The sequence below is a fragment of the Pogona vitticeps genome, chromosome 6 (assembly GCF_051106095.1).
Source record: "Pogona vitticeps strain Pit_001003342236 chromosome 6, PviZW2.1, whole genome shotgun sequence".
In the NCBI taxonomy this organism is placed as follows: Eukaryota; Metazoa; Chordata; class Lepidosauria; order Squamata; family Agamidae; genus Pogona; species Pogona vitticeps.
In genome coordinates, this window is record NC_135788.1 from 106165396 (window position 1) to 106184856 (window position 19461).

At 44.3% G+C, this 19461-nt stretch overlaps 1 long non-coding RNA gene across 1 annotated transcript; it reads right to left on the reverse strand.

Moving 5' to 3' along the window:
* Positions 1 to 385: 385 nt before the first annotated feature.
* Positions 386 to 19378, reverse strand: LOC140708488 (uncharacterized). Its single transcript, XR_013537623.1, has 3 exons — positions 12046 to 19378; positions 8319 to 8485; positions 386 to 7284 (listed from the first exon to the last, which is right to left on the reverse strand). It is a non-coding gene; the product is annotated as an uncharacterized LOC140708488 (long non-coding RNA).
* Positions 19379 to 19461: the final 83 nt, after the last annotated feature.

Here is a 19461-nt window from a genome sequence, read left to right on the forward strand (position 1 = left end):
TGTGTGACAGGCCTTGGCTTCATCTGGTTCCCAGCTGCAAGAGCCAGCCTCAAAAACCTCCATTCTCCACCCACTCAATGCCACATCCCTTTCATTTTAATTTGGCCCTGATGGATTGCAGAACTGAGGGAGACACAGAGGGCACTCCCTGCCCTAAAAATGAGCTTGGAAAAGTTACTTTTTTTGGACTACAAATCCCCAGATTTCCAAGCCAGCATGCCCATTGGATGTGGTGCCTAGGGATTCTTGGATCTGGACATGAACACTCAGCTTTTCCAAATTCTCCTATTGTATCGTAACTAAAGATAGCCGTAGTAGGATAACCACCCTGGACACAATGAACTGCAGTCTGGGTGTCAGTGGTTGAATAATATAGCTGCACTTCTTTCTTCAGAAATATTTTTATTTTCAGTTGCAACACATAAACGGGTTCTCAAGGTGGATGCTGAAAAGGCAGACAGTAACTTAAGTTCCTGCAGCAGGAACAGCTTGTTAGGCAATCTGGCACAACTAAGAACTTTCGTTTTGAGCAGCTGCCTAACACTGTACAGCATATGCATCCGCCGAATGCTAGAGGTGACAAAGAGACAAGTGGGAGGCACACAGCCATGGCTTTATTGCCTTGTTTCTGAGCAGGAACAGAGTACAGTAACTGGTTAGTGGTGTGGTGTCTGGGTTTTTTTTTTTAGCAGCAGGATCCTTAAATATGCAACGCTGCTCTTTGCTGGCTTCCTGTGCGGGTTTTCCGTGGTCAGGGAACAAAATTGGATTTAACTGATGTGTGCGCTCATTCATACACATATATGCACGTGTGCTCATGAGCGCGGAGAAGAGTTCCTGAAGGGGCCTTGTAATGACCAGTGTGATGGGACTTGGGAGATCAACGTTTTAGTCCCCAAACAAGCCATGATGCTTATTGGGGGGTCTTTGGGCCAGTCATTTTTTTTTTCTCAGCCTGTCACATAACACCGTGTTGTAAGGACAAAATGAGAAGGAGCAGGGCCAGGTAATCTGCCCTGAACTCATTGGAAGAAAGGCAAAATATAAATTTAAATAATAATGTTAAATAACCCCTTTGGCAACTATCACAAGAGATTGCTTCCAGAACCTACAGTATGAAGAAGAGCTCTGTGCAGTCTAGAAACTGGCACCCTATATCTATTCAATGTTGTTTGGTTTAAACAAATGCTATCATCTTACTGGCTTCAGGAATTCTAACCAAGAACTGCTGGTCCTTCTGCCTCTGTGCCCACGGGAGCTCCCGATTCTCCTTCCTTCCCTTTGCTGCCCCCCCACCCCACCCACGCACATACTCAGCTCCCAGTAACACAATCCTCAGAGCAAATCCGGTAGGAATTGCTTTATCTCCTCCGCCTCCTCTCCGCTCAGATCTGCCTCCAGCTGCACCTGGCAGAGTTTGATCCTGCCCTGATCCCATCCCTGTTTGAAGCCGGGTGCCTGGAATTCCATGCATGACGCCTTTTGTTCCCCAACATCCCATAGTCTCCCAGGCCCAGCTATTTCTGTCCTGTCCTCCTGTCCCAAGCTAGAAAAAAAGGGGATGCCACAGAGGGTGTTCAAAGGGCTGCATGGATGCCTTTGGGCTGACTGAGAGACAGGGGTGACCCCAACGTGTGAGGCACAAATGAGGGGGATAGCGAAGGAGGACTTCACGAACCTCCCTCCACAGCCCCACCGTTCAAGGTCACCGCTTGTCGCTTGGAGGAGCTCAGCTGCAGAGCAGGGTGGGAAAGCTCCCTTTTGGGGAACTACAATTCCCAAAAATCCTCCACTCAGCATAGTGAACGGATTAAGGGAAAGGTAACTCCCAAAGGACGAGATGGTTGGATAGTATCATTGAAGCTACCAACGTGAATTTGACCCAACTCCGGGAGGCAATGGAAGACAGGAGGGCCTGGTCTGCTCTGGTCCATGGGGTCACGAAGAGTCGGACACGACTTAACGACTAAACAACAACAACAACTCCAAAAAGCAATGTTTCCAAACTCTGGGAGAGTTGCACCGCAGAACATGATCGCAAGCTTTTCTGGATTACAGTGTCCAGCAGCTCCCCATCAACATATCCCTGGAAAGCTGGTGGGAGTTGTAGTCCTCTCATAAGGAACTTCTCCCAAGTTCTGATGCAGATTGCTGGTCCCTCGCTTGCTGCGCTCTTAGTATAAAAAGGGCTGTTCTCTGGATGCCTCCTGCCTTCCTTGCTGCCCCGTTGCCAGGAGCGGGTGAGCTGTTGTGGCAACCCTGTTGGCCTTCCTCTTTTAGGGGACAAACAGAATCCGCACACGCATCCGCACGCAAGTACAGCTCCCGGGGAGGTGGGCGTGAGAACAGCCCGTCCTGAGTGTCAGGAATGCGTTACCCAACCCTCCAGATGGAGCAACAGAGCGCCCTCCCGCCAGATGTGCGCCGAACCTTCGCACGGGTCATCCGCGGGGAAGAGGGACCGCGTGCGCGTGCGCGACCACGAGAGAGCCCGGGGAGTGATGCGTGCGGGCTCTTGTTTGCCGGTTCCTTTGCGCACTTTGCGTACAACTTGCGTGAATGCAAGAGCCCTCACGTGCTTTGTCACTTAGCTTGTACAGAAACACTTTTATTTATTTATTTATTTAATGTATATGCCACCTTTATCCCCATAGTAGATTCAGGACTACGAATCCCTGAATCCTTCAGCTAGCTGGCGTCCACCAAAAAATAATAATAATAATAAAAAGTCATTTCTCTCTCCCAAACTGTCCTCTGCGAGCAAGCGAGTCCATGTGAGAAAGAAAAGGAGGGCGGCCCAAGGCATCTCGCTGCCTGAAGCAGAATAATACATTAATTAAATGGAGGTGGAATTCATTTGAGCCAGGTACGTAATTGAAATAAAAGAAATTAAAAATAGGTCAGCCAATCTGTCCTCCCTATGTTTGTCTGAAAGCCTTCAAAGAGAGCCGCCCTCCTCGCATCTTGCCGCAGGGAAGCCCTTAATTACACGTTGCGCTCCGATTGCCTTTGAACTTGGAAGAGAAGCCTCGCTTTCCCTCCGCTGTCCTGGATGGGCGAACAAGCCCAGGCTTAGGCACGGTTACTCAGAGAGAGAGTTTTATAGAGTTCAACGGGGCTACTCATCAATTAAGTGGGAAGGGATCGTGGCCTTTGTACACGCCTGTTGAGCCTGTCCCGATAAGAATCAATACATGCCACATGTATTCCCAGGACCTGAAGCCACAATTTGGGGTGGGGGTGGGGAATCCTTTTTCAAACCACAACTGCCAGAATCCTCCAGTTCAAGCTGACCAGGAGATGGTGAGAACTGTAGTCCTCAAAAGGTATTTCCAGTTTGTGCACAGCAGAAAGTTCCTGTTTGTGTGTGTGTGTTTACGACTCATGTGTGTAGGACCTGTACTTTCCCTTCACTGCTCTCACTGTGTGCATTATCGGGTGTACTGTATATGTTCTAGTGTGTAGTTCTTGTGTCTATGCATCAACACTGATGGCAGTATAATATGTATACTGTATTTATTAGGCAAACAATATTCAGTTTTTAAACAAGAAACATCAAGGTTCGACCTTCTGTGGAAACCACACTTCCTAATGTCTTAGACTTTCTTAATCCCAAATATGTAGGGAAACTAGCTACAGTTACTCCATGTTGACGGAGTTGGCCCTCTGCACATGCTCAGAAGCATCCTTCTTTCAACAACAGATCTCACATTTCCAATATACTAACACTGAAATGAAATTCTAGAGGTAAGCTGAGGCTTTAATTAAACCACCCAGGCCAAGCGTTTGTGTGTGAACATGTGAAATGTAATATGTGTGTGTAATATAATCTATCCGTATATGTGAAGTAGTAGAAGTGCTGAAGGCAATTCATGCAGCTGTTGAAGTTTGAAAGGCAGGGAGGGGGGCTGCGGAGAAAGTCTTGTTCAGGATAAGCAAATGGTGTGCGTGTTTGTGTTGCAGGAGGGGGGGGCGTTAGTGCTTTGGTGTTGTATTAACCTTTGATGCAACATGTGTCCATAAATCTTGGTATCAATAACCCCATCTTGTGTGTTGGAGGATATGTTCTCTGAAAGAAAGTGCTAAACTGGGAGGGGTGGGGTGGAGGGGCGTGCAGTGGTGGGGAGAGGGAGGGAGGGGGGAGAGAGAGAGTGCTTGCCTGTCTTTCAGTAGGTGTGCTTGATTCTGTGTGATGTGTAGGTGTGGCAATGCCTTGGAAGAAGAGCACAAGACAAAGGTGCTTTACAAGTCCTGTCACTACAGCTTGTTGTGACTCACTGTATAGAGACATGTGCAGGTACATTTTCTGGCGTGTGCCATTTGTGAATTCTTCACGTGCTCTTCTTTCAGGACTGAACTCTTGCATCAGAGTCCTTGCTACTAATCAGCTCAGCTTTCCAAAGTGTATCTCTACTATTTACAACGGGATGTTGCCCAGGAAGAGGGGCACAGCCCTAATATGAAGTGCTGAAATCTGTGGTCTGAGTGCAACAGCTGACTCAGGGCACAGATTTCAGTGTCATAAAAAAGTAGCAAATGGTTTGTTATTACTGGCAGGAATCTAAGTCAAGCAATACACTGGCAGAAGCCCCTTGGTGTAAATTTCAGTAGCGACTGGCTGCTGGTTAAGAGGTTGGCATAGGCATCTGTGCTAAGTCACACAGCTGGCGTGTGACACTAAATGCCTATGCTGACTTCTTAAACTAACAGCAAGTTGCCATTCAGATTTATGCCAATAGACTTGAAACGTCAGCAGGCATAAGTAATAGTATTCTGGCCACTGTATTTTTATGGCCATAAATGAGGGGAGATGCATACAGAATTTTCTGTCTTATATATTAAAGTAACTTAGCTGATTTTTGTGTCCTGGGTACCTTGACTTGGTGCCTTGAATTGGATGGGTAGGGATTGATACTATATGTTATTTTGTCTCAGACAGCAAAAAGCTGGGGTCTCTTTGTGGGTGGAGTCTGGGAAAAGGGGAACGAGTCTAGTGGAAATGTTGGTGGGCTGGATACCCACACAGTGTGCTGTATTATTTATTACTTAAATTTGTGTACCGTTCCCCATTACTGCCAAAGCACTACTCTGGGAAGTTTACAATAATACACAAAACAAAACAAAAACTATTTAAAACCAAATAACAACTAAGCAATAAAACCAGAGGGCATGAACGACAGAACAACAAAATGGAGGACAAAAGGCAATCAACTAGGGTCAGTGTGGAAAGGCCTCCCTGGAAAGCCATGTCTTAAATTGCCTCCTGACTGTCCACAGGAAGAGATCAGTGAAACTCCTCTGGTTCCACAAGGTTGGTGCCACTACAAACAAACAAACAAACAAACAAAAAACCTACTCCTACTAAATGGCTTATGGACCTCCCTCAGGGTGGCCACTAAAAGAAGCCTCACCTGTGATGATCTCGTGGGTCAGGCAGATGACACAGGGGAAAGACACTCCGATATGTAGCGTGTGCCCAAACTGTGGAGAATTTTATGTCAAACCCTTGAACCTGATCCGGGACGCAACGGGTAACCAGTGGAGGTGATCCAGAACCAGGGTGATATGGTCAAACTTGCTCGCACCAACCCCCAGTCTGGCCACCGCATTCTAGATCTACTATAGTCTCTGGTATCTGGCCCACTGGCTCAAAGTCCCCTAGCTTTGATGTATGAAGTGAGTTGTATGTGTATTACATGTCATGGAGTGCTATTGCCTTACAACAGTTCTAAGAAAAGTATCATCAGACTTATCTTTTAGAAATCCTAAGATCACAAACGTCTCTATTTAAGAGACAAGCAAATGTTCCTACAAGCTCATTCATGTTCCCCAAACTATGGAATTCACAATTTAAGCTCTCCACTATAACTTTCAGAATGGAGAAAGCAGTGCAGACATAGCATAGTTCTGTATACTGTACTGTGCTTTGCTTACATGCTAGGTTTCATGGATATGGTCTTTGCTCTGATCCTGAGCTTGCCCTTGGTCTCTAGGTGGAATTTCAATCTGGACAGCTTTTATACACAATTTCCTACATCACAGATCTAACAAATTCTCAACCGACAAGGTTCCCCAGGCACTGCAGGATATGCTGATAGGGTCAGTTACTCACATTCTATAAAACCCAAGTGTGACAAAAAAAAATAGCAGATGGGCATAGGCTCAATTCTCAGTTATCATCATCACCAGTTGCAGGGATCTTTTTCATCACCTCCACTTGAGTAGCGTTTATTTGTCAGCATACCCCCTTTCTTTTCCCTATATAATAGAATCATAGAATAGTGAAGTTGGAAGGGGCCAATAAGGCCTTCAAGTCCAACCCCCTGCTCAATGCAGGAATACAAAGGATATCTGCCAGGTGGTTGTCTACGTTTCTCTTGAATGCCTCCAGTACTGGAGCACTCACCACCTCTTGAGGTAGTAATTGGTTTCACTGTCTTACTATTCTAACAGTTAGGAACTTTTTCCTGATATTCAATCAAAATCTGGCTTCCTGGAACTTGAGCCCATTGTTGTGTGCCCTACACTCTGGGATGACTTAGAACAGATCCTGCCCTTCCTCTGTATCAGTGGTTCTTAACCTTTGTTACTCGGATGCTTTTGAACTGCAACTCCCAGAAACCCCAGTTAGGATAGCTGGTGGTGAAGGCTTCTGGGAGTTGCAGTCCAAAACCCGTGAGTAACCCAAGGTTAAGAACCAGTGCTCTGTATGACAGCATTTTAACATTTGAAAAATGTTATCATATCACCCCTCTGTCTTCTTTTCTCAAGGCTAAATATGGCCAATTCTTTCAGCTTTTCTTCATTACACTTGGTTTCCAGCCCCCTGATCTTCCTTGTCGCCCTCCTCTGAACTTGTTTCAATTTGTTGGCATCCTTCTTGAAGTGTGGTGTCCAGAACTGGGCACAACACTCAAGGTGAAGTGCTGAATAGAGAGGGACTAGCACCTCATGGGATTTGGAAACTATACTTCTATTAATACAGCCTGAAATAGCATTTGCCTTTTTTGTAGTCACATCACACTGCTGGCTCATATTTAGCTTGTGATTGCTGACAATTCCAAGATCCTTCTCGCTTGTAGTATTACTGAGCCAGGTATCCCTCATTTTGTAACTGTGTATTTGGTTTCTTTTTCTAAGGTGCAGTACTTTGCACTTATCGCTGTTGAATTGAATTCTCTTGTTTTCAGCCCAGTGCTCCAGCCTATGTATCAAAATAATTTTGAATTTTGTTTCTGTCTTCCAGGGTATTAGCTATTCCACCCTTCTCACAGCTTCTCACTCCTGCAAAGGAAAGTGTCAAATTTAAATAAGTTATGAGGACAATAATCTGCTCCTTCCACCCTGGACACTGGGTAGCCTAGTCTTTACAAGCAGGGTCCTCCAAGGGGAGGCAGAGTATCGTTGAGTTTGGAATGTGAAAAGACACCTTGTGCCCTTATCAAACAAGGTACAAACCTTCCATCTACATGTTGCCTATCTTTATAACTGAGACTGCTATTGTGTGTATGACTGTATATCTGTCTATGACTGGTTGTAAATCCAGCATCATCAGACAAAAGCCAAGACCCACACTTTAGTGGAGGTAGGGGGTCCCGAACCATTATGCCTGGTAGAATGGGTCAGTTATTTTTCCCATCATGGCCTGCTCACATGCCCACTCTAACTTTCATCTACCCTTCTTTTCTCAGTAATGGTGCATCTTGGGCCTAGACTGGAGAAGACAAGTGAAGGCACAGTGATGACAGCGGCAAGGAGGTAAAAAAATGGCTACACATCATTTCTCTATGCATGATGTGATCATTAAGGCTGCTGGACTGGGACAAAAGGCTTGAGTGACCTTAGGCCCATCATCATGTCTCACCCAACCTTAGCTGACCTTGCAGGGTTGCTGTGAGGATAGAAGTGGACAGAAGGGCCATACACAGCACCCTGACAACCTTGGAGTAAAGGCAAGAGCAAAATACCGTGAACAAACAATTACTCTACATCCCACTGTTTCCTTCTCTCGGTTGCACCGAGAGAAGGAAGATATATATATATCTTGTAGAGTTCCTATATCATGACCACGTGTGTGGATCCAAGATTGGAAAGTTACTTTTCTGAGCAACAGATTCTAGAATCCTCCAGCCAGCATGGACTGTAGCTATGCTGCTCAGGCAATTCTAAGAGTTGTAATCCATGAAAATAACATTTCTAAGCTCAGAGGACTCAGGACTCAGAGAGGAGACCAGTGGTACATCTTGGTGACATAATGTTCCTCTCAACAAGATCAGAACGATGGGCACAGGAGTTTCTTATAGTGTCTCAGTTGTTACCTCATCCTTGCCAGGCTCCTCCAGGAGTTGCGCAATCCTGTTTTGCCAGAGGAGGGAAAGGTTTGCGGAGGGGTTTCCGACCACAATTCCCAAAATCCCACAGCTGTAGAATTCTGGGAGTCATAGTTCAAAAACAATCTGTGGTGTCTAGGACATTGGTGGCAAATCTAGTAGGGTTAAACAGAAAGACTGAATATGAGTTACAGTGGAATCTCAGTAAACAGAAGTTTCAGTATTCACACACACAAAGAGATACACACAGACTTTTCTGGTTAAAAATAGATACCGCCTGACTTTTAAAAATAATAACAACAACAACAAAGCCACACAATGCAATAATCTTAGCATCCTAATGTCCAGCGATTGGGTGCTGGCCGATCCTTTTTGCACTCATGCGGGTCCATGTGAGGCATCAAATGCTGCATGTGCGTTGGTGTGTGTGTGTGTGCTTCTTCCAGAGGCCTGTAACCCTGTCTGCTGCTCCATCACACCCTGAACACGCGCTTGCGCTTTTCCAAAATTGCTGGTTGAAAACAGTCCTTTTCCGACCACAGAACAACTGTTTGACATTACTGGAGAGTGAGGGGATAAAATCCAGCGGCTGGGCCGCAGGGAAGAGATTGCAGCCACATGGGCAAGAAAGAGGCAACGAGGAGACAACCAGTCAGAACCGGGGTGGGAGGGCCCCTCGACCCGGCAACCACAGGGTGGATAAGGAAGAGGCCCCAGGCAGCAAATTAGCCTTGGCAGCATCCCATGTTTCGAAGGGTTGGTTGTGTTGCTGCATGGTTTTTTTTCCTCACTGCACAAGGCAGATGTCCCTTTTTTCCAACAACATTGCTCCCACGACACATAGACAAGAAGATCACCCTCCCTCCTGTTCTAGACTCTGTCATACTTCGGTTCCATACTTGTGGGGTCTAAAAGTAGTTAAACCTACCTTCTCCTCTGCAACAAGTAATGGATAAAAGCTGGAGGAGCGGTCAGGAACCTTCCAGCCTTAAACTCTCCAGCTTGTAAGCATAACAGAGTAATTTGAATTGTGCTGGTGTTAATTTGCATAACATTATCCAGCACACACACTTTGGGTCTCAGACAGGGAGAGGCAAACTGCAGCCCTCCATATGTTTGTTCAACTACAAGTCCCAGCATTCCTCATCACTGGCCATCCTTGTTAGGGCTCATGGGAGCTGTAGCTCAAGAATACCACCAAACTCTATTCTCAACCATATATATAAAATAGTGAGGTGTTGTTATAACAGCAAACCATATAACTGATGTAATTAAAATTAAATCTGAATTTAATCATTATCCTCTAATCACCCTCATTTAGCAGACTGGTGTTCACACAATCAGGCTTGCTTAAGTAGGAAGGTGAGGAATATTTCACCCTGCAAATATTTTGGACATCAGCCTTCGGAAGCTATAAGCAGAACAGCCAGTGGCAAAACCATGTTTATATTTTAGCTGAAAAAATCGAGAAGGCTAAGTCTTTCCCATGCTTGTGTTAAGATACAATACATGGACATGGTTTTCTCTACTTTTTCAAGATATGTTGACAAATGCAGAAGCAGGAATCCTGACACTTCTTAAGGTGTTCACGCATAGGCTCATGTACTTACACCCCTGAATTTGTCAACACTCAATGGAAAGCCAAATTTTGGGGCTGCCCCCATTGGAAACCATACATTTTGAGGTGGTCAAAAAGTCATCTCCAAGGCTGAAGTCCTGTGACAGTCCTTTTCACACACCTGAACCACCACTGACTGCTAAAATCTTCAAATAAGGAAGACACTTGCCTCAGATGGGAACCACCCTATGTCAAGTCTGGGAAATGTCTTTGATGATGATCTCATCCAACCTGCTGCTCAAAATGCAGGAATAGTTCAAGAATCTCAGGGGAATATTGAACTACAATGTGAGGACTAGTTCTTATACCTCAGGACAGAATACTGGAAACCTATCCTCTTTTCCAACAGTCTCCTTAGCTACTTTTTTAAAAAAGAAAATAACAGGCATTATTTAATTTTAAATATGGAAGGAGCCAGGGTTTGTAAGATCACAGGGTGCCAACAGGTGTTCCAGGAAATTTCTATGCTTCCCTGAGGTTCCAGGCAGAGAGATAAATATCAGAAAGGAAGGCACTGCAGAAGGATGTGTAGTGGCTTACATATCTGGGTGCTTGTCTTCCCACCCACTGAATTACTGGGCTCAGCGCAAAGCCGTTGGTGTGCATGTTACATGCCTATTTGTTTAGAAGGTTGTATTCAAGCATCTCACTCGCTCAAGCATGCATGCACACAGGCTCACACAATTCTTGTCATTCTTCTACAAGGATCCACCTGGTGTGAAATCACAAGTCCATTCCCCAACCATTCCAGCCTCAGTTTTGGCACCCAAACCTACAGTAATAGGAAACTGCTGACTTGGTGACTGTAGTCAAGGGCATATAATTATTAGTCCTAACTAGAAGAGATCCATAAAATCAGTGAGATTTACAAAAAATGTTGTCTTAATATGCAGTAGTTGATTCAGTGAATTGATTCTAGTTTGGAGTTTAGTTGGATATAAGCCAGGATAGGGGCGTGGTGGGTGTTTTTTTTAAATTTAAGACCACATGTCCTGCAGATAATTGATGTGTGTATATCTGTGTGAGAGAGTGAGAGCTTTGAAAAAGTTACTTTTGAGACTACATGCTTGAGGATTCTGGGAACTGAAGTCCCAGAACACACATTTCTAGGCTGTAATCCACACACACAGCAGGATCTTGTGAACGCAGCCCTAACATATAGTGGGTGGTGCGTGGGTGGGCTTATAAGGGAATATGATAGGAATACTACTTTGTCTTTACTCCCCCTCACAACTTAAGGCCCTCTGCGCACAAAAATCAATCTCCCACCACTCATCCTTTTCCTTGTATGTGTGAGGAAAGTGATTATAGGCCTTTCCAAATATCTGGCCCATGAAAAGCAGCAGGGAGTGGATCTCAATTGAATATAGAAGTAATCCTAACATCCTACAATAATCTTCTCCTCCTGGTTTAGGGGCCTTGGGTGGATGAGTGGCTGCCTCGCTGGACTTTCATCCATGGATTTTAAGTGCATATAGATGGCTTTTAAAAACTAGGAGGCATTTGTCAACTCATCTCAATCCTTTGCCTGAGAGAAATGAAACTTTTGTTGTTTCTTTCCCCACATAAATCAGTCATCATTACTTCTTCACTGCCATGAGAGAGAGAGAGAGAGAGAGAGAGTGAGAGAGAGAGAGTGTGTGCGTGTGTGTGTGTGTGTCTGCCTTAGCGCTGAGATCAGGTTGTAAAAATTTGGGATGCAGAATGGAGATTGCAAAGTGGGGCTGTCTCAGATAGTAGGGTGTGGGGTGTGCACGCACACACACTATTTGTCCCTGAGGAGGGGTGTAGGGGAACAATGCTGAGGTGGAGGCACCCCTCCCCCCTTTCCCCTCCTTCTGGCAGAGGAACCGGTCGGTCTGCCTCAACCTGTCAGTATTGGCAGGAGAAAGACAGCTGCTTAATGAGAAAGTGTGAAAGATGAAGGCCTGGGGGTTTTGTGGGGGGGGGGGAGAGAGAAGGCTAGGCAGAGGCAGGAGTGTGTGTGTGTGTGGGTCTTTAAGCTAGGATGCCTGGGTTCTGAGGGAGAGGTGTGGGGTTCAGGTTGGAGGGAGGAGACTGGAGAACAGGTATGGAACCTGCAAGAATCATGTTTACCTGGTGGAAAGTAGGCCATGCTCTACCTCACAAGGCTGTTCTGAGGACAGAGAAGAGGAGAAGCACGTTAAGCAAATTGGCATTGTCAGAATAGACATGGAACATAGAAACCAAGAAATAATATACACAAGGGAAGTTCCCTGAGGGTCCTGGGGCTCCTTATTCTGTTAGCTTTGCCTACCTCTTAGGGTTGCTAGGAAGAGAAGAGGCAATCTGTCTCTGCTAACTTGAGCGTACTGGAGGAAAGACAAGATATAAATGTAACTTAATGGGATAACTTAAATTAACAGTAACCAGCTGCCATCATCAGTTAGAATTTGTGAATCCTGCATGGTCCTTACTCACAACATCCCCAGCTCTGGTGATAAGTAGCAAAATGGTATTCTTTCTTGGGCAACATTTGGAAAGGACTACATAAGCTTTTGAGTTTTATAGAATTCTTTAGCCGACTAGAAATACAGTACATGTTCAAAGAAAAAAAAGATAATGGGGTAACATGGTGTATTACAAAAAGCTGCAAAAACTCCCTAAAGCTCCCATTTGATTAAAGAAATATAAGTTCACATCACATAGATCTTAAATCTTAATAATCTTATAATTTTAGAGCTGTAAGGGCCTCTGTGGATTGAGTCCAGCCCGTTAAGGAGGCAGAGGGAGAAATGAACTCCCAATCTAGCTACCCAGCCTTCATGTAACTTTTAATGAATTGGTAAATTAAGAATGCAATCCTATTCACGCACAATTCAGAGTTCATGAATTCAGAGCCAGTTACTACTGACTTTTAACATAAACATTAACATTTATTGTGATTTAAAATACATGAATTTTTAGTTATTGTACAGTGCCTTGTGTCCCTTGATGGAAAGGAAATTGGGATATTAAACAAACAAAGAAACAAATAAATAAATAAAGTCAGCCTGCTTTTTGTCCCCTAAGGCTAATTTATCTAACTCAGATATTTTATGCTCATTCAAATGCCCCCCTAAAATCTTCTATTCTGGGGGGGCATTTGGGACATTTTTATCTCCTTCCCGAGGCATAAGGCATATTAACATGTGTTTGAATTAATACATCCGTAAATCAGCATCATTAATTAATCAATAAACAATCAATTACATATCCTGTTAGCAAGGGATTACTAGCACAGAAATCTCCAAACAATATTAATGCTAGTGCTTTAATTCTTTTAAATGGTACCCAAACATTTACTTATGTTTCAAAATTATGCACTGATAATACTGAGCCATTCGTGAATTTAACCCTGAGGTCTAATGTGAAAAAAGAAGAAGAAAAAGCCTTTTCCTTCATCTGATGGATTTTTTAATTAAATTAATATATATTACCGTATTAATAGAGGGACGTGGTGGTGCTGCAGGTTAAACCGCAGAAGCCTCTGTGCTGCAAGGTCAGAAGACCAGCTGTCATAAGATCGAATTCACGTGATGGAGTGAGCTCCCGTCGCTTGTCCCAGCTCCTGCCAACCTAGCAGTTCAAAAGCGTGTAAAAATGCGAGTAGACAAATAGGTACCACCTCGGTGGGAAGGTAATGGCGTTCCGTGTCTAGTCGTGCTGGCCACGTGACTACGGAAACTGTCTTCGGACAAATGCTGGCTCTGTGGCTTGGAAACAGGGATAAGCACCGCGCCCTAGAGTCAGACACGACTGGACTAAATGTCAAGGGGAACCTTTTCCTTTCTGTATTAATATTTTATTAATGGTGATCTCATTTCCCCAATGCATGATTTGCCTCTCTATGTAAACTAAAAGGCCCCCAATACTGTATTTTAATCCACCATCCCTCAAGCCTGGAGGCTCTAAAATGTGCAGGAGTATATTCTAAGCAGACTTCTTTGTTCATAGCCCAAATGGGTGACCAGTGAGTGATATGGAAATATTAAATGAACAAATCAGTCTAGGCAATTTCCTACACAGAACATTCTCTCAATTTTACACTGGGCAAATGTATTGCATTTAACACTAGTCCCCTGACATTCAACCACACTGTCAATCAAATTTCAGTGTTTGATACTTAATGGGGCTTTTATCCTCATAGAAGCCTGACATGTTACTGGATATTGTTTGACAGCTGATGATCAAGCTGTTTGGTTATGATATCTGATCATTCACACACTGCAGTGTTTGATGTTTGACAAAAACAGTTGGAAGTCTAAAATATGTAAACTAATCCATGAGAAGGTGCTGAAATCCAAACCCACAACTGGGTAATACCTTGTATTAGAAAGTCATGAACAAATGGTCGAGTTTTCTAGATAAGGAAGAAGGAAAAAAACGATTTTGACAATCAGGCTGTGCCTTTGTGACATTTTAATTGTTGGACCTCTTGACAGACGATGCCTTATTCTGAGCCTCGAAAAGTGATGGGTGCACTTGTGAAATTGTATCTTATTGTTTTGTATTTCTTTTTTTATTGTGTTTTATAGTTTTTTGTGTGGTAGTAGGTTTATGTTGTATTAATAAAAAATTTAAAAAAGAAAAATTGCTTTTTGGACTATGAACTCCAGAATCTCCCAGGCAAGCCTGGCTGGGGGATTCTCAGACTTGTAGGAGTAACATTCTCAAGCTGTAACCTTATGAAATTTCATAGAAATTGATAGAAGCCAAATGTTCAAGAGACAGCCAATCCGGCATAAATACTCATTTTTAAAATCCTGAGTCCAAATTTCAAGTTCATAATCAGGGCCGGTCCTCCCATTAGAGAGAGGGAGCCAATTCCCTCCAGCATCAGATGCTAGAGAGCGACAGGAAAGCATTGGAGGAGAGAGCTGTGGGACCAAAATGGCAAAATCCACTGAATGTCCACATTTTGCACAAGTTCCTTTCCGCCTGGTCCGCCTTATAAACTGTAGAGATCTACACCTCTGGCTGGCAGTGTTGGATGGAACCTGAAAAGCTATGTTACCCAGCAAAGCAGCTGATTTAATTCAAGCTCTCACATGCATCCTAATCATTTGCTTTTTAAAATCAGGCCTAATTCCCATTGAATCCAGCAGAGTTTACTTCCGACAGGATGTCTTTATAAGGTGTAGCTTTGTCTTGGCTTCTGTTTGGCGCACAGAAGCAGAAGAAATGGCCTCATCCTGAGTCTGACCATCTGTCCATCTAACCCACTGCTCTGACCAGTAGCAACTCCCTGAGTTCTCATGCAGGATTCTCCCTTCTCCCTGCCTAGAGATCCTTGGTATGGCTCAGTGGGTCTCCCGATTTAAGTTACTACCCAGGCCTGATTGTGCTTAGCTTCCAGAACCAGATGAAATTGGACATATGCAAAGGTGATAGGATGGTGCTTCGAGACCAACTCGACCTGCAGCTTAACAGAAGGTCTTCACTAATATTTGGGGAGGCATTTCCAGCCATCATAGCATATCAGTCTATACTATTTTCTTAGATGGCCAAATGGTACTTGAAGAAAGAGAATAATAAAACATCTTGTGGCACCTCCATAGCTCAGTGGTTAGGTCTCTGGCTATGGAGCCAGAAGTTGGGAGTTCGATTCTCCACTGTGCCTCCTTGACAGAGGATGGATTCAATGATCCATAGGGTCCCTTCCAGCTCTGCAGTTTTAAGATGATAACGATGATTAAAAATTAACCCATTTGAAAGCCAATGCTTTGAAGTTCCATGCCACTCTTGCTGTTTTTCCTGCCGACACAGCTAGAACCAATCCGAAGGAAAGGATGGGCAATGCCTTTTATTAGAGCACTACAAAAGTATCACAAACTCAAGCCATACATTAGTGGCCTAATAAAGGTATCAGCCACCCTTGCCATCTGCTTGTGTAAAAAGAACAAACTGCCTTTTTTCCCCCCAAAGCGAAGATCAATGCATGGCATGCCAAAAGCCAACCCAGATTCAATCTCACGCATGCTGCTAGAGTGCATGCAGTTGTTATACCACGTGACAATAAGGATGGAAAATAGGATAGGCTCCTCAATAGGCTAGGCTCCCTTTGCCCTTCAAAAGGAAAATCAGTTTTGAGTTACCAGGAGAAAAAAGACAGTTCATTGTACTCCGGAGGCCCTGATCTGCTCATGCTCAGTGCACCATCTAGTGGCTTGTATATGCAATGGCATCCAGAAGAGCATCCCAAATAGAAATGAAAGCGCAATGGGTTTGGCATGTGACTGCTACAAATGGAATCTGTTTCAACCATCAAAGCTTCCCCACGCCTACTTTGAGGAGGAATACGATTAGATCTCCACAAAGAATGGAAATTTCTAACAGAGAGGCCGCTGAGTTCTCTCCTTCCAAACCCTCTGCTTTCCTTCAATTGGGACATTTAAACCTGTTTGAAATTGGATGGCATTTATAGTGCAGACGTGCCCATTATCTCCTGCAGCTCAGTGAACAGAGTGTTTCTGGTCTGTCCCGACAATCGATCCAAACTAGAACACAGACCATGACCAACTTCCCCAGGCTCAGTTATTTCCCATTTCCATCTCATTGGCACATGAAAAGACGTGTACAGAGAAATACTACAGATATGATCTCCTCTCTCTTACCCTTGGCTGTGTAGGGCAATAATGATATGAGTCCTGTAACTTTACAAGACAGACAGAGAAAGGGAAAGGGTCTACCCTATAAGGGGTGTTTGGCTGGGGTGCTATGGAGTGTCTCCCCCTGCTTTCTTCTTAATAGTAATGCTTTCCTTGACTGGAAGTGGTTCTTTAGAATTCAAAGTCCATGTAAAATTGACTAGATTAGCACAAAGGTGGTCCAATTAATTCAATTCCAAAAAACAATCCCCCCTTTTTTTTCTATGCAAAGGGGCAACACTGGTTTATTAGAGCTAGAGAGATGGCAAGCAGAAATTCAGCAACCCATGGATACTTTCCTTTTATTTCAACAAGGAACACAAACCAAACCAAAAAAGGAGGAAAATATTGTGGCACCTTGAAGACTAACGGCTATATTTTAATGTAAGCTTTTGTGTAACGTTGTCCACTTCACCAGACATATGAGTGAGAATACAGACACTACGTGGTAAAAATTCATGCAAGACTCTAAGATAAAATAAAGTAAGATAAAACATTTGGTTACATTTCACACCTAGTAATGATTTAAGACCCGTTTGCTATTGAATTCATTAGAAGTCTGGTTCTATAAACATCAAGAGTAGTTAAAGAAAACAGAGGAACATGTAGTAATGTAGAGAATGATAAACTTTACCTTTGAGCCTTGTTCTGAAAAGGTGGGTCTGGTTAGTTGGAAAAGAAAATAGCTATACTATTCGCACGCAGCTATTCCCACACAGCTGGGATTAAAAGGTCCACACTTCCCCTCCAAAAGAGAGAGGCTCCCTCTCCCAACAGTAGCTTTTTTGGAAAAGGAAATGACCATGATCCACTGGTCTGAAATCCCTACTGAAACTGTGCAAGAGCCTTCATTCTTAACCAAAGACCTCAAGTCACTCGTGAGATTACCCGTGATAAACCTCACACTCTCTTGGCTAAGAATACAATGGCCCCCGGGGCGGGGGGATAGGGAGGGACAGGATCTGGAAAAAATAAATGTGGGGCAGCTCTTCTCATTATTTAAAACAGGCCTTTATGTCTCCTCTTGTAAGAAAAGAAGACTACTAGATAGCTCAGAGGGTTGGACATCTGGCTGCAGAGCCAGAGGTTGGGAGTTTGATTCCCCACTGTGCCTCCTTGATAGGGGCTGGACTCAATGATCCATAGGGTCCCTTCCAGTCAGTTCTGCAGTTCTAAGATTAAGATATGAACAGGAAAGAAATGGGGTCCACTGTTTTTACCCATTAGCATTCATGAACTGTTTACAACATGTCCATCTGAACTAAGGTGCTACTGGGATCACAACTTTTCTTCTTTCAGAGGTTTGGAGAATCGAGAACAGGGCTTTTTCTGCAGTGGCTCCTTATCTGTGGAATAATAATTACGTGCCATCAAATCAATTCTGGGCAAAGAATACACAGAAGTGGTTTGCCATTCCTTCTTCTTCTGGGAGTACCTTGGGACTGTGAAGCTTGCCCAAGACCACACAGGCTGGCTCTTCTCCCAGGAGGCACAGTGAGGGAATCGAACTCCAAACCTCCACAGTCAGAGATACCTAAGTCTCCAAACTATCCATCCAGCTTTTCTCTGAAACGGCCTTCCTAAAATGACTCACCAAGCAGCTACAGTTATTTCCTTGAGCCGCTAGGTTTAAAAAAAATCTACCAAGGCTTTTGACAGATTATTACTTACTCTACACTTCCCATAAATTTTTACTTTTCTGGCCTTTTAATAACTGAAATGATTTGGCATCTCATAGCTTTCTACATGAAATAAAAAGCTTAGGCAAGCCACTTCAAAACTATGGGCAAAGAGTACTTGTTTGTACCACACACTACCAGCTAGCCTTCCCAAGTCTGATCCCCTCACAACATGATCAGAGGCACTGTGTCCGATTTAGAAATCAAAGGTTGCCTTGACACTGCTTATATAGACTTTATCAGCACTAATTTTAACCCAACTCCGGGAGGCAGTGGAAGACAGGAGGGCCTGGTGTGCTCTGGTCCATGGGGTCAAAAAGAGCCGTACATGACTTAATGACTAAACAACAAAATTGTTAGTTTGAACAAAAGATACAGTCCCCTGAGATATTAATTAGGTTTTATAGGATAGCAGTGTAAAGCTATCTATATTATTGCCCCGCAGTGATGTTCTGCCTCTCTGTGCATGACCTTTCCCACAGAGAAGCTGGACTCTTGTCTGTCCCAAAGGCATTGCCCTCAAGCTCGGAAGCAACCACAGTCCAGCTGCAACAAAAGAAGACGGTCTCTAGTTTGGTGCTACTGTTTTGCTGTCGTCCTTAAAAATAAAAGCAACAAAATCCACGCACATTTCCACTCTCCCTAAAGAAGGTGGTGCCGTCTTCCAGAAGAAAAAAGCACTCTGTACAAAGCAGTCCAGCGCTTGCCACAAAAGAGGGGAACCTGAAGTTTAGCGCTTTTCTGACCTTCCTTAGCAAAACAAAAACCAAACTTAAAAGAGATAGATTCAGGCTCTCCTTCCCAGTGGAAAGGCACTCTGCACCAACTCAGAGGCAAGCCGGTCCACCATGCTAAAAAATAAAATTAGAAAAACCAAGCCACCCCCAAAAAGGCAAGCTCCCATTTGATGACTTTTTGCGCCCTGCTTTGAAAAGAAAGCGAGAAAGGAAGGAAGCGAGGTCGGCCGAGAGGGCAAGGGAAGAGAGCGGGCCACCCGGCGCCTCCCGCCTCTCCAGGGCCCGGAGCCCGCCGGCTCCACCACCAAGCAAGCGTGGCAGCTCAGCCCAACTGGGCCCGGCCTCTCTCTCTCTCTCTTCCCCCCCCCCCGCTTTCTTCCTCCTCCTCCTCCTCCTCCTCCTCCTCCTCTGGGCGAGGGGGCTGTCCCAAGCCGGCTTCCCCTTCCT